General features: G+C 42.9%; 1 pseudogene; it reads left to right on the top strand.

The window, feature by feature from the left end:
* Positions 1 to 9,281: 9,281 nt before the first annotated feature.
* Positions 9,282 to 10,045, top strand: LOC127223748 (SUMO-conjugating enzyme UBC9-like; annotated as a pseudogene).
* Positions 10,046 to 11,327: the final 1,282 nt, after the last annotated feature.

The following is an 11,327-nucleotide window of genomic DNA, read 5'->3' as shown; positions in this document are numbered from 1 at the left end:
AAAGAAGATACCAGAAAATGGAAAGATCTCCCATGTTCTTGGATAGGTAGGATAAATATAGTAAAAATGGCAATCTTGCCAAAAGATTCAATGCAATTCCCGTTAAAATCCCACCACAGTTCTTCACTGACCTTGAAAGGATAATAATCAACTTCATATGGAAAAACAAAAGACCCAGGATAGCCAAAACAGCCCTGTACAATAAAAGAACTTCAGGAGGCATCACCATCCCTGCCTTTAAGCTCTACTACAGAGCTATAGTCCTGAAAACAGCCTGGTATTGGCACAAAAATAGACAGGTAGACCGATGGAATCGAATTGAAAATCCTGTTATAAATCCACACATCTATGAACACCAATTTTTGACAAAACAGCTAAAAGAATATAATGGGGCCAGGAAAGCATCTTCAACAAACAACTCTGAGATACCATCTTACTCCTGCCAGAATGGCTAAAATTAAAAACACCAATGACAACTTATGCTGGAGAGGATGTGGAGAAAGGGGAACACTCCTCCACTGCTGGTGGGAATGCAAACTCGTATAGCCATTTTGGAGATCAGTATGGCGGTTCCTCAGGAAAATGGGAATTAGTTTACCACAGGACCCGGCAATCCCCCTCTTAGGCATATACCCAAATGATTCACATCCATGCAACAAAGACATGTGCTCAACTATGTTCATAGCAGCATTATTTGTAATAGCAAGAACCCGGAAGCAACCTAGATGCCCCTCAATTGAAGAATGGTTAATGAAGATGTGGCACATCTACACAATGGAAAACTACTCTGCAGAAAAAAATAATGGAATCTTGAAATTCACAGGCAAGTGGATGGCACTTGAAGAAACCATCCTGAATGAGGTAATCCAGTCACTAAAAGAGGAACATGGTATGTACTCACTCATATATGGATTTTAGACCTAGAGCAAAGGATCACCAGCCTATAATTCACACCACCAGAGGAACTAGGATACAAGGTGTATTCTAAGAGATTCATATAAAGTCCCTCACAGAAGGTGGAAGGGACAAGATCTCCTGAGCACATGGGAAGGGGGGGGCAGTGAATGGAGAGAGAAGTAGGAGAAAGAGAAGGGAGGAGAGGAAAGGAGGTGCAACTAGGAAGATTGAGTCAGGGGAGGAATAGAAGACAGAAGAGAGAAAGAGAGAGAAAGTGAGAATGAGAGAGAGAGAGAGAGAGAAAGAGAGAGAGAGAACATAAAAGAGGGAGCCATTACTGGTTTGAATAGAAAACTGAACTTAAAGAAAGGTCTAGAGGCCTACAAGACTGCCGCCAACTAACAATTTGAGCAACCGTGGAAAGGCTACCATAAATGCCCTTCCCGGATAGTGAGTTCAACAACTAACTTATCCATCATCATGGAGCCCTCATCTAATACCTGTTGGAAACAGAAGCAAACACCCATACCTAAACACTGAGTCAAACTAGAAGCCAGATGCAGAGGGAGAGGAAAAGACCAGGCGGCAGAAACACATAGAGACAGCTTACCTGAACAAGGAGGAGCTAACGGGCCACCAGACTGATAGCTGGGAATCCAGCATGGGACTGACTCAGGCCCTCCTGAATATGGGTCTCAGCTATAAGGCCTGAGCAGTCTAAGGGACCTCAGACTAAGGGAACCAGGATGTATTCCTGGTGCACAAAAGGACCTTATGGACACATCCCCCCATTGAGAGATAATTGCCTTAACCTAAAGACAGGAAAGAAGCCCTAGTCCCTACTTCAAATGACATGACCCCACCTGGATGGCATTGCCCTACATATTGAATTGGGGTGGGGGGATGGGAGGGGAGGGTAGTTAGGATGCATGTGAGGGGGCAGAGAGGGTAAGAGGGAAGGAGGGAGGGGAAGGAAAGGGAACTGGAATTGACATGTAAAATAAAAAATAAATAATTTTAAAAAATATTTGATACAGGACAGCAGAGTGAAATGATTAGAAGATTTACTCTAAACAATAAATAAAACATGCTTGTAAAGACCAAAAAATAAAAAATAATAAAAATAAATAAAAAGAAGAAGAAAAGAAAAGAAAAAAAGAAGTAGAGTACCTGGATATGGTGGCACATGCCTTTAATTCCAGTATTCGGGAGACAGAGGCATGCAAATCTCTGTGATTGCAAAGTAAGCCTGGTATACAGAGTTAATTCCAGGACAGATAAAAGTTACCCAGAGAAACCCTGTCTCAAAAATTAAAAAATAGAAGTAGAAGAAAAGAGTAATAAAAAAGCCATGTAAAGATGGAAAGCATAGAGGAACTTTGGATACTATATGCTGTTCTGTTATCTTTAAATTGTTTGACTGCTGAGGAAATAACAACAACTTTTAAAAGAAATACTGCTGGATTAATTCAATTTATAGATTTTAAAAATCCAGTTCAGACCAGTTGTATCTGGTTCATACCGGGTTGATACTGTTTAAGCGGGTTCAAACTGGTTCGATCCAGTTCATACTGGGTTGATCCTGTTTGGCCCTGTTCAGACTAGTTCCATCCAGTTCATACCAGGTTGATACTGTTTGGACTGGTTTGATCCGGTTCCAACCAGTTCGATCTGGTTCAAACTGATTTAGACTGGCTCAGACCAGTTTAGACAGGTTCAGACCGGTTCGATCTGGTTCATACTGGGTTGGTCCTGTTTGGACTGGTGCAGACCAGTTCCATCCAGTTAAGACCGGTTCCATCCAGTTCAGACCGGATTGATACTGTTTAAGCGAGTTCAAACCGGTTCGATCCGGTTCAGACCGGTTCAGACTTGTTTAGATCGGATCAAACTGGGTCTATCCGTTTCAGACTGGTTTAGACAGGTTCGTTCGAGTTCAGACCGGTTCGATCCAGTTCAGACTGGTTGGATCTGGTTCATATTGGTTCATACCAGTTTAAACCATTTCAATCCAGTTCAGACCGGTTTGATCAGTTTGAGACTGGTTCAGACCAGTTTAAACCAGTTCTATCCGGTTCAGACCGGTTTTCTCCTGTTCAAGCCAGTTCAATCAAGTTCAGACTGGTTTAATCACTATAGATTTGCTTTCTACATCATGTTCAGATGGATACACTGACATATTTCAAATTTTATGCCACGATATTTCATTTTACAAATCAACAAATTAAGCCAGAGAAATAAATGATATACTGAGGCTCACATACAAGTCAGTAAAGCACTGAAATACCAAATGTATTTCCCATTTTTCTTTACTAAGTAAATTATGTTATTCTACATGTCAGCATCCACAGGTTAAAATACCAAAATCTCTTTAAAATAATAAGCTCCCTTTTCATGCTAATCTATTGATGTACAATAGTCTTAACTCCTTTTTAGGGGTAAGGTAGTATAGACATAGATAAATGTCGCGCCTACCTCGGCCAGCAAGGAAACACGACCACGACTATTCTTCAAGCAGTTTATTCAGGAATCTTGTACATCAGCTTCTGCCTCCCGCAGCCCCAGCAAGTCCTTAAATGTGTGCTCTCTGCCCAATCAGCTCATGCCACCTGGCGATCCTGGATAGGCCACAGAAGGAGGAAGCTAAGGTGCTCCATTTCCAAGCTGACTCTACTTTATGTCAAGGTGACAAAAACTAATCAGTGCAATTGACCCCTTGTCAACTTAACACACAAACACATCACTATTAAACCATAACCTCTTTTTTTGTTTATCCCCAATATTTCATGAAACTATCATAGTATAAAACACAGTATAACTTTTAAAGTCCCAATCTTTAAAGGATTCAAACACTTTAAAAATTCAAAGTCTCTTTAACACATCTAAAAGTCTCTTAATTGTGGGTTCTTATAAAATCAAAAATAAGATAAATACTTTATTACTCCAAGAAAGGATAGCCAGGACACAGTTACAATCAGATCAAAGAGAAACCAAATCTAACAGTGTAAAAAGCTCAATGTCCAATGCCTAGAACTCACTCATGTCTTCTGGGCTCCAAAGGTCTTTTATAGGCCCACTTATCCAGTTTGCCATCCACAACACACACGTGCATGCACATGCACACGCGCACACACACGCGCACACACACACACAGACCAAAACTCTTGTCCCACAGGCTGGCTCCACGCTGCACCTGTCACTGTCCTTGATATGCTGGGGCCTTCACTGAAACTGAACCTGCAACTTCACCAATGGCCTCTTGGCATCTCTTCAAGGACTACCCTGACACTTAGTGACAAGCCTCAGTTTCTCTCCACGACTCCTTCAATCCTGGGGCTTCCACTGCAACCAATGCTTCACTGTCACTAACTGCCTCTCAGTGACACCTCCTCAGCTATCTGTGGACCCTTCAACCCTGAAGATTCCCACACCAACAAAACCAGTACGGCATAGGAAACTCTTACACAAGTTTAGCTGCCAACTTGAGATGCATCCTTAGCCAACTTTAGCCCACAGATTCTGTGTGTTAACCCAGAAGGAATATTTTCCAGATGATTTCATGTCAACAATGCTGGTCATATTAATCATGGTTGATTAGTTATGCCCAACTAACCAGCTTCAGTTGTCCCAGTAAAGCAAAGGTTACACTTATACAGAGTGTTAATCCAAAATATCACATAAACAGCCCTGATAGTATTTGCATCCTCTGAAATTTCATAAGGAAAATGTTAATTCTGATAGAAAGTTGCTATGAGGGCGCAGTGCTCTCGTCCCAGCTGAGGGGAATCTGGGATAGCTTCTGGGAGATAGATGGTACCAGCTTTGTTCTGACAGAAGTGCAGTAGTTACATGGGGAAGGAGAATCAATAGGAACACAGGTGTAGTCACTGAAGCTGTGTGCGCTTGTGTGTGTGTGTGTGTGTGTGTGTGTGTGTGTGTGTGTTTGTGTGTGCGTGCATGCACATGTGCAGGTTTATGGGGGTGAAGCTACATGACATTCATTGACCTATTTGTGCATATCCTTGCATTAATCATCAAACATTTCTCAAGATCAGCTCTGCATGTAGACACTGACTGTGAAGTTCATGTGGGGTCTATTATCTGAAGTTCTCAAAATATTCCTATCTTTCAAGTTCCCACAGAACATCCCTATTAACCTATAAGTACTCAATGGCTTTTCTAGTTCAAATTTCTTAATATGACCACAATCTTCCCCACAAAACAAATGGCCCTGGCTACCACAGCAATGCCTTCTCTCTGGTACCAGTTTGTACACTATGTTTTTCTGTTGCTATGATAAACACCACGACCAAAAGCAACATGTGGAGGAATGGGTTTATTTCATCTTACACTGCCAGGTAACACTCCATCACTGAGGAAAGTCAGGGCAAGAATTCAAGGCAAGAAAATAGAAGCAGGAACTGAAGTAGAGGCAGAGAAGAACACTGCTTACTGACTTGTCTCTCAACTTGCTTCCTTAAACAACCCAGGAAGCTTCTTCAACTATAAACACACCAACTCTGCCCATGCAGACAGTGAGACTGTAAATACTTTTCATCAGTTTTCAGTAACTGCTTTTAGCATTTAATTGATGGTCTTGTAAGATCTTTATTCTTTCTATATTTATAAATTGGCAATAGAATTTAGAGGAATATTTAATCTCTCCAATGTATTAATTTGTTCACTCACTTATATTAATACATTACATTAATACAAACTCACAGACCTCAGTAGGATTTACTGGATTATAGCTCAATTAACACTAAAATTAGCCTAGATTTGGTTACAGGATGTGTATTCAAGGTATCTGTCATGTCTATTTTAATTGATAAATTTCAATTCCATAACAGAAGTGTTATGAGTGGGATGTGTTGTGAGTGGGATGTTTTGTGAGTGGGATTGGTGTGCAATGTTCCATACAAGCTTCCTTGAGCACTTGGTCTCCAGCTGGTAGAGTGGTGAATAGAAAGCCTATGGAACCTCTGGGATGTGAAGCCTGACTCAATGTAAGTGACAAGGGATAGTTTTTTGGTTGGTTGGTTTGTTGGTTGGTTGGTTGTTTGGTTGGTTGGTTGGTTGGTTGGCTGGTTACCTGATTGGTTGGTTGCTTGGTTGCTTGCTTGGCTGGTTAGTTGACTTTGAGGCAGTACCGTGCTTTTTGAACTGGTGACATTCAACCTCAGCTCCCAGGTGCTGGTATTACAGATCTGCCCAAGCACACCTGGTCCACTGTCTGTTTTTAGATCTCCTCATGGCAACAGCAAGAGTGAGGTACAAATTTACACAACTGTGAGAGTGAGGTATAAATATATACAACTTCTTGCCATTCATACTTTATATTTGAAACTGCTATTTGTGCAAAGAAAATGATTCTTGGATAGAAAGGACAAAGCAATTATACAAATTGATTTGAATTGTTCAGTTGTTCACCAATACTCCCTGGTAACAGTATAATCCATTGGAAAGGGAACTGAGCCTGGAATCTGGGGGTGGGGGGATACTCACTTTTAAGTCAGTTCTATGGGGCAGGGGAGATGGCTCAGTGAGTAGAGTGTTGGCTGCACAAGTATTAGGGTCTGAGTTTGGATCCCAGCACCTGTGTGAAGAGTTCTGAAAGTAGAGTGGAGACAGAGAGAGCCATGGCTAGGTGACTGGTCAGCCACTCTCAACAGCAAGTCCCAGGATCATTAAGAGACCAGGTCTCAAAACAAGATGGAGAGCACTAGAAGACAAAAAAAAAAATCAACCTCTGCCCTCCACATACATGTGCCCACAGATACACACACACACACTTTAGGAAACAGTGCTTACGCTAAGAATTGTCATCCTAGAAAATAGATTCAAGGCCAGGTGTTGGCAGTGCATGCCTTTGGTCCCAGCATTCAGGAGGCAGAGGCAGGCAGATCTCTGTGAGTTCCAGGCCAGCCTGGTCTACAGAGCTAGTTCCAGGACAGGCTCCAAAGGAATACAGAGAAATCCTGCCTTGAAAAAAAACAAAAAGAAAATATATTCAGTTTCAAAGAGAACCACTCTGGTTTGTGACCGTTTGATAATTAAGTAGCTCGAAACACTTGGAGAAGGGCCTCTAGTTTCCTTCTAACTAAGTTGTTCCAAGTGGGGTGACCTAAGTGCAAACCAAGCCAAGGTGCCACTTTCATATTCCCAGGAAACCCTCATGCCAGAATTCAGCCTTTAGAAGAGGGACGAGCCCTCATTAGAGCTCCCAGAAGCAGGAATTGAAACCAGAAAATGAAGCATTCTTACTGTTAGTCCATTCAGCACTAGGGCTGCAGAAAGAGATCTCAGTGGAGGCCAAGGGTGTGTTATGAGAGCCCCCAGCTCCCGAGCCACTTTCCACACATCCTGCTGACAGAGGCCAGAAAGCAGTCATGAAAACAGGTCTGCTAGAGCAGCTGCCTCTGTCTGACGTCCCAAGAGGCTGACACTACAGGTCACAAGCAAACGAGGGGAAATCTGGGGGTCACTCTGTGGTTTTAAAGTCCCCTTCTCTCACAGCCTGTTTCATTTGCCTCCAAGTGAGGCCCTGCCTTGGCCACTATCACCAATGGCTAGTCTCAGAATCACTGAGCAGACCTTCCCTGTTGCATGAATGTTACGGTTTGAATATAAGCATTCCCTAGACTCTGATTTGTGAACACTTGGCCCCCAGCTGATGGTACTGTTTTGTAGGGCCGTGAGACCTTAGGAGATGGGGCATAGTAGGAGGGTAAAGCTTAAAGAGCAAACATTGGGTCCCATTCTCTGCTTTACAGTGTAAGCAAGCAGCCTCACCTAACTGCTTGGCACAGCTGTGAGCCAGTCCCATCGCCATCCCTCTCCACCCTCAAACTGTGGATCTGAATAAACCATTCTTCCCTGAAGTTGCTTCCTTGGGAATTTACAGTGACAAGAAACACTAGTGGTACAGTAGGTCCCTCCCAGTCAGAGCTGGCATCTCAGAAAGAGGTGGCATTCGCCTGTTTTTCCCTGACAGGGACTGCTAGTATTCTTGCTCTTCCAGGGGACCCAACTTTGGTTTCTAGCACCCAAGTCAGGTGGTTCACAACTGCCCAACTCCAGCTCTGAGGAATCCAATACCCTCTCCTGCACTCTGGAGCACCTGCACACACACGCCATGCAAATATACAAACACATACACATAGATAAAAATAAAGCCTTTTTAAAAATCGTTCAGTGAATTTTGGCTTCCGATTATAATAGAATTTTATTCTGGTTAATATTTTCTCAACTTGGAATAAACAGACACATCTGGGAAGAACAGATCTTAATAGAGAAATTGCCTCCATCAAATTACCTGAGGGCAAGTCTGTGGGAATATTTTTTTTTATTTATGATTGATGTGGAAGGACCGGGGCCACTGTGCACAGAGCTACCCCTGAGCAGGTTGTCCTAGGATGTCTGGAAAGCAAACCTACACAAAGCCACAAGGAGAGCCAATGCTCAGCATGTCTCCACGCCCTGCTTCAGGTCCTGCCCTGACTGTGGTGGACCTGAGAGCTTTAAAATGAAACATGCCTTTCCTCGGCTAACTGCTCTTTTTCATAGCACCAGAAAACAGAAAAGAAACAAATCTCTAACAGTCTCTGAAATGGCCCTGAACATAACTCCGCATTTTGTACTGTATTTTTATATACAAAGCAGAATTCTCAGCATTGACGATTATAAAACCAAAATGCCAGTCATCTCCAGCCGCTGTTGAAGATGCCCGACATCCTGCAGTACCAAATAAATGATTCAGTGAAGACTTGGTTTTTTAATTTAATGATTTTACGTGTATGAGTGTTGGCCCACATGTTTGTATGTGTACTATGTGCACCCCCAGTGCTTATGGAGCTCAGGAGGCAGCATCAGAACCCCAGGAACTGAAGTCACCAATGGCTGTGAACCACCATGTAGATGTTGGGGATGGAACAAGGATCTGGCAGCAAAGGCACCCAGAGCTCTTAACTGCTTAGCCATCTCTCTGGCCCCAGAATTTAATTTATGTAAGAATAAACAAGTACATCCATCTTATTGGCATGTGAATTTGTTTTCATCATTAATAAATGGAAAATTTTTTAAAAATAAATAAATGTAAAAATATACATACAACAAAAAAATTTAAATAAATCTCTTTGTGATTTATTATAGGTGTTTGGGTACCTATTTTATATACCTGTGTACCTAAGGTTGCATAAAGATTTCCCAGTGCAAAAGACCATGACTAGAAAAAGTTTTAAAAGCCATAGTGAGGCAGAGGGAAGTCCCGAGACAAAGGAGCGCCTCTGCGACGGTCCGGGCCGCGGTAGCCCAGGAACTTTGAATATGTCGGGGATTGTCCTCAGCCGACTTGCCCAGGAAAGGAAAGCCCAGGAACTTTGAATATGTCGGGGATTGTCCTCAGCTGACTTGCCCAGGAAAGGAAAGCCTGGAGGAAGGACCACCCTTTTGGCTTTGTGGCTGCCCCAACAAAGAACCCTGATGGCAAATTGGGAGTGCGCTATTCCTGGAAAGAAGGGGACTCCATGGGAAGGAGGCTTGTTCAAACTACGGATGCATTTCAAAGATGACTATCCGTCCTCACCACCAAAATGTAAATTTGAGCCACCACTGTTTCACCCAAATGTGTATCCTTCTGGCACAGTGTGCCTGTCCATCCTGGAGGAAGACAAGGACTGGAGGCCAGCTATCACAATCAAACAGATCTTATTAGGAATACAAGAACTTCTAAATGAACCAAATATTCAAGACCCAGCTCAAGCAGAGGCCTACACAATTTACTGCCAAAACAGTGGAATCTGAGAAAAGGGTTCGAGCACAAGCAAAGAAGTTTGCCCCCTCATAAGCAGCGGCACTGTGGCTCCATGACGAGGAAGGGATTGGCTTGGCAAGAACTTGTTCACAATCTTTTGCAGATCTAAGTCGCTGCTTACAGTTACTAATCACCTGGGAGGGTTGAGTGGGCGCCATTTTCCATTTCCGCCACTGGCATTTACAGTCTCAATTCGCTGAATTGCCCCAGTTTTTCATACAGGGTCTCTTCCTTCAGTCTTTTGTATTTTTGATTGTTATGTAAAACTTGCTTTTATTTTAATATTGATGTCAGTATTTCAACTGCTGTAAAATGATAAACTTTTGTACTTGGTAAGCCCCTAGGAGCTAGGTTCTTCGCGCTCGGATGCAGGCATGCTTCCCACTGTTTCTGGCCTCTAGCTGGCTGTATGACAGATCCATACTGTACCTCTCTCCCCATCCTCGTCCTCCTCATAAACCTTGGCTGTTGCTTTTGAGCCTCAGATCTAAAGTTGGCCAGCGTCTCCATTCTGCACCTCTCCCTTTGTGTTTATATGGCGTTTTGTCTGTGTTGCTGTTTAGAGTAAATAAACTGTTTATATTTAAAAAAAAAAAGCCATAGTGAACTTCACAAGGAGCTACAAGCCCTCATGGGAGGCTCCAGACAGAAGCTCTGGATGCTGGAGAATAGCTCAGTGAAGCCAAGACTGGGGGTCCTGAGAGGGAGCGTCCAGCCCCGGTTTCACCACTAACAATTGTCTGGCTTTCTTGAGTGGCAGGGGAGGGGAGGGGAGACATGAGACAGGACAGACACAGACACATGGACAAGGGGAATGGGAGGGGAGGGCAGTTCTGAGGTAGGCTAAGAATCTATGTGGCAGTTCTCCAGGTGACTTACAGTACCAACTATAATTAATGTATCCAATATCCCCACAGTGTCAAGTCTTCTGATGAGAGAGAAATAAGTGTGTGCAGTGTGATACATTAGTTAGCATGATCTCAGCACTCCATGGATACATTCCGCGGATACAGCACCACACTGCATGCATTAACAAATATTGTATGCAAACTACACATTTTAAAAAATTATTGTACCTAATATGTGTGTGTGCATGTGTAAAATTCCATTGTTTCTTCATATCATAAAAATCTATCTTTTTTTTAAGTTTTGTGTTATTTGAATGTATGGTTGGTTTTGCAACCTACGGGTATAGAACATTCTAATAAGTTCTCTTAAATTTAGAATGCTAATATAGGATAGTGCGTAGACAAAACTTGTCCAGTAGGTGGTGCTGTTCTCTCTGAACCGGGACCAAGGACCCTGCAGAATGACACTGCTTTCCGAAAATGGACACTCAACCGCTGGAGATGTGGCTCAGCTGGTGGAGCAATTGCCTGCCTTGAGAAGCCCTGAACTCATCTCAGAGCCCCCAAAAACTGGGCATTTAGGCACACGCTAGCTATATCAGCACCACGGAGGGGAGACAGGACAGTCAGAAGGTTCAAGGTCATCTTTTGCTACTTGTCAAGTTTAAGGCTAGCCTTGGCTACTTTTGAGAGCCCCCATTTCAAAGCAAACCAACAAAAGAATCAGAGACAAGTGGGTTTACCATCTATTATGGTAAATAGTGATCTCA

This window comes from Phodopus roborovskii, unplaced genomic scaffold, assembly GCF_943737965.1.
Source record: "Phodopus roborovskii unplaced genomic scaffold, PHOROB, whole genome shotgun sequence".
Taxonomy (NCBI): Eukaryota; Metazoa; Chordata; class Mammalia; order Rodentia; family Cricetidae; genus Phodopus; species Phodopus roborovskii.
Note: the sequence above shows the minus strand (reverse complement) of the source record. Positions and strands in the feature narration are given on the sequence as shown.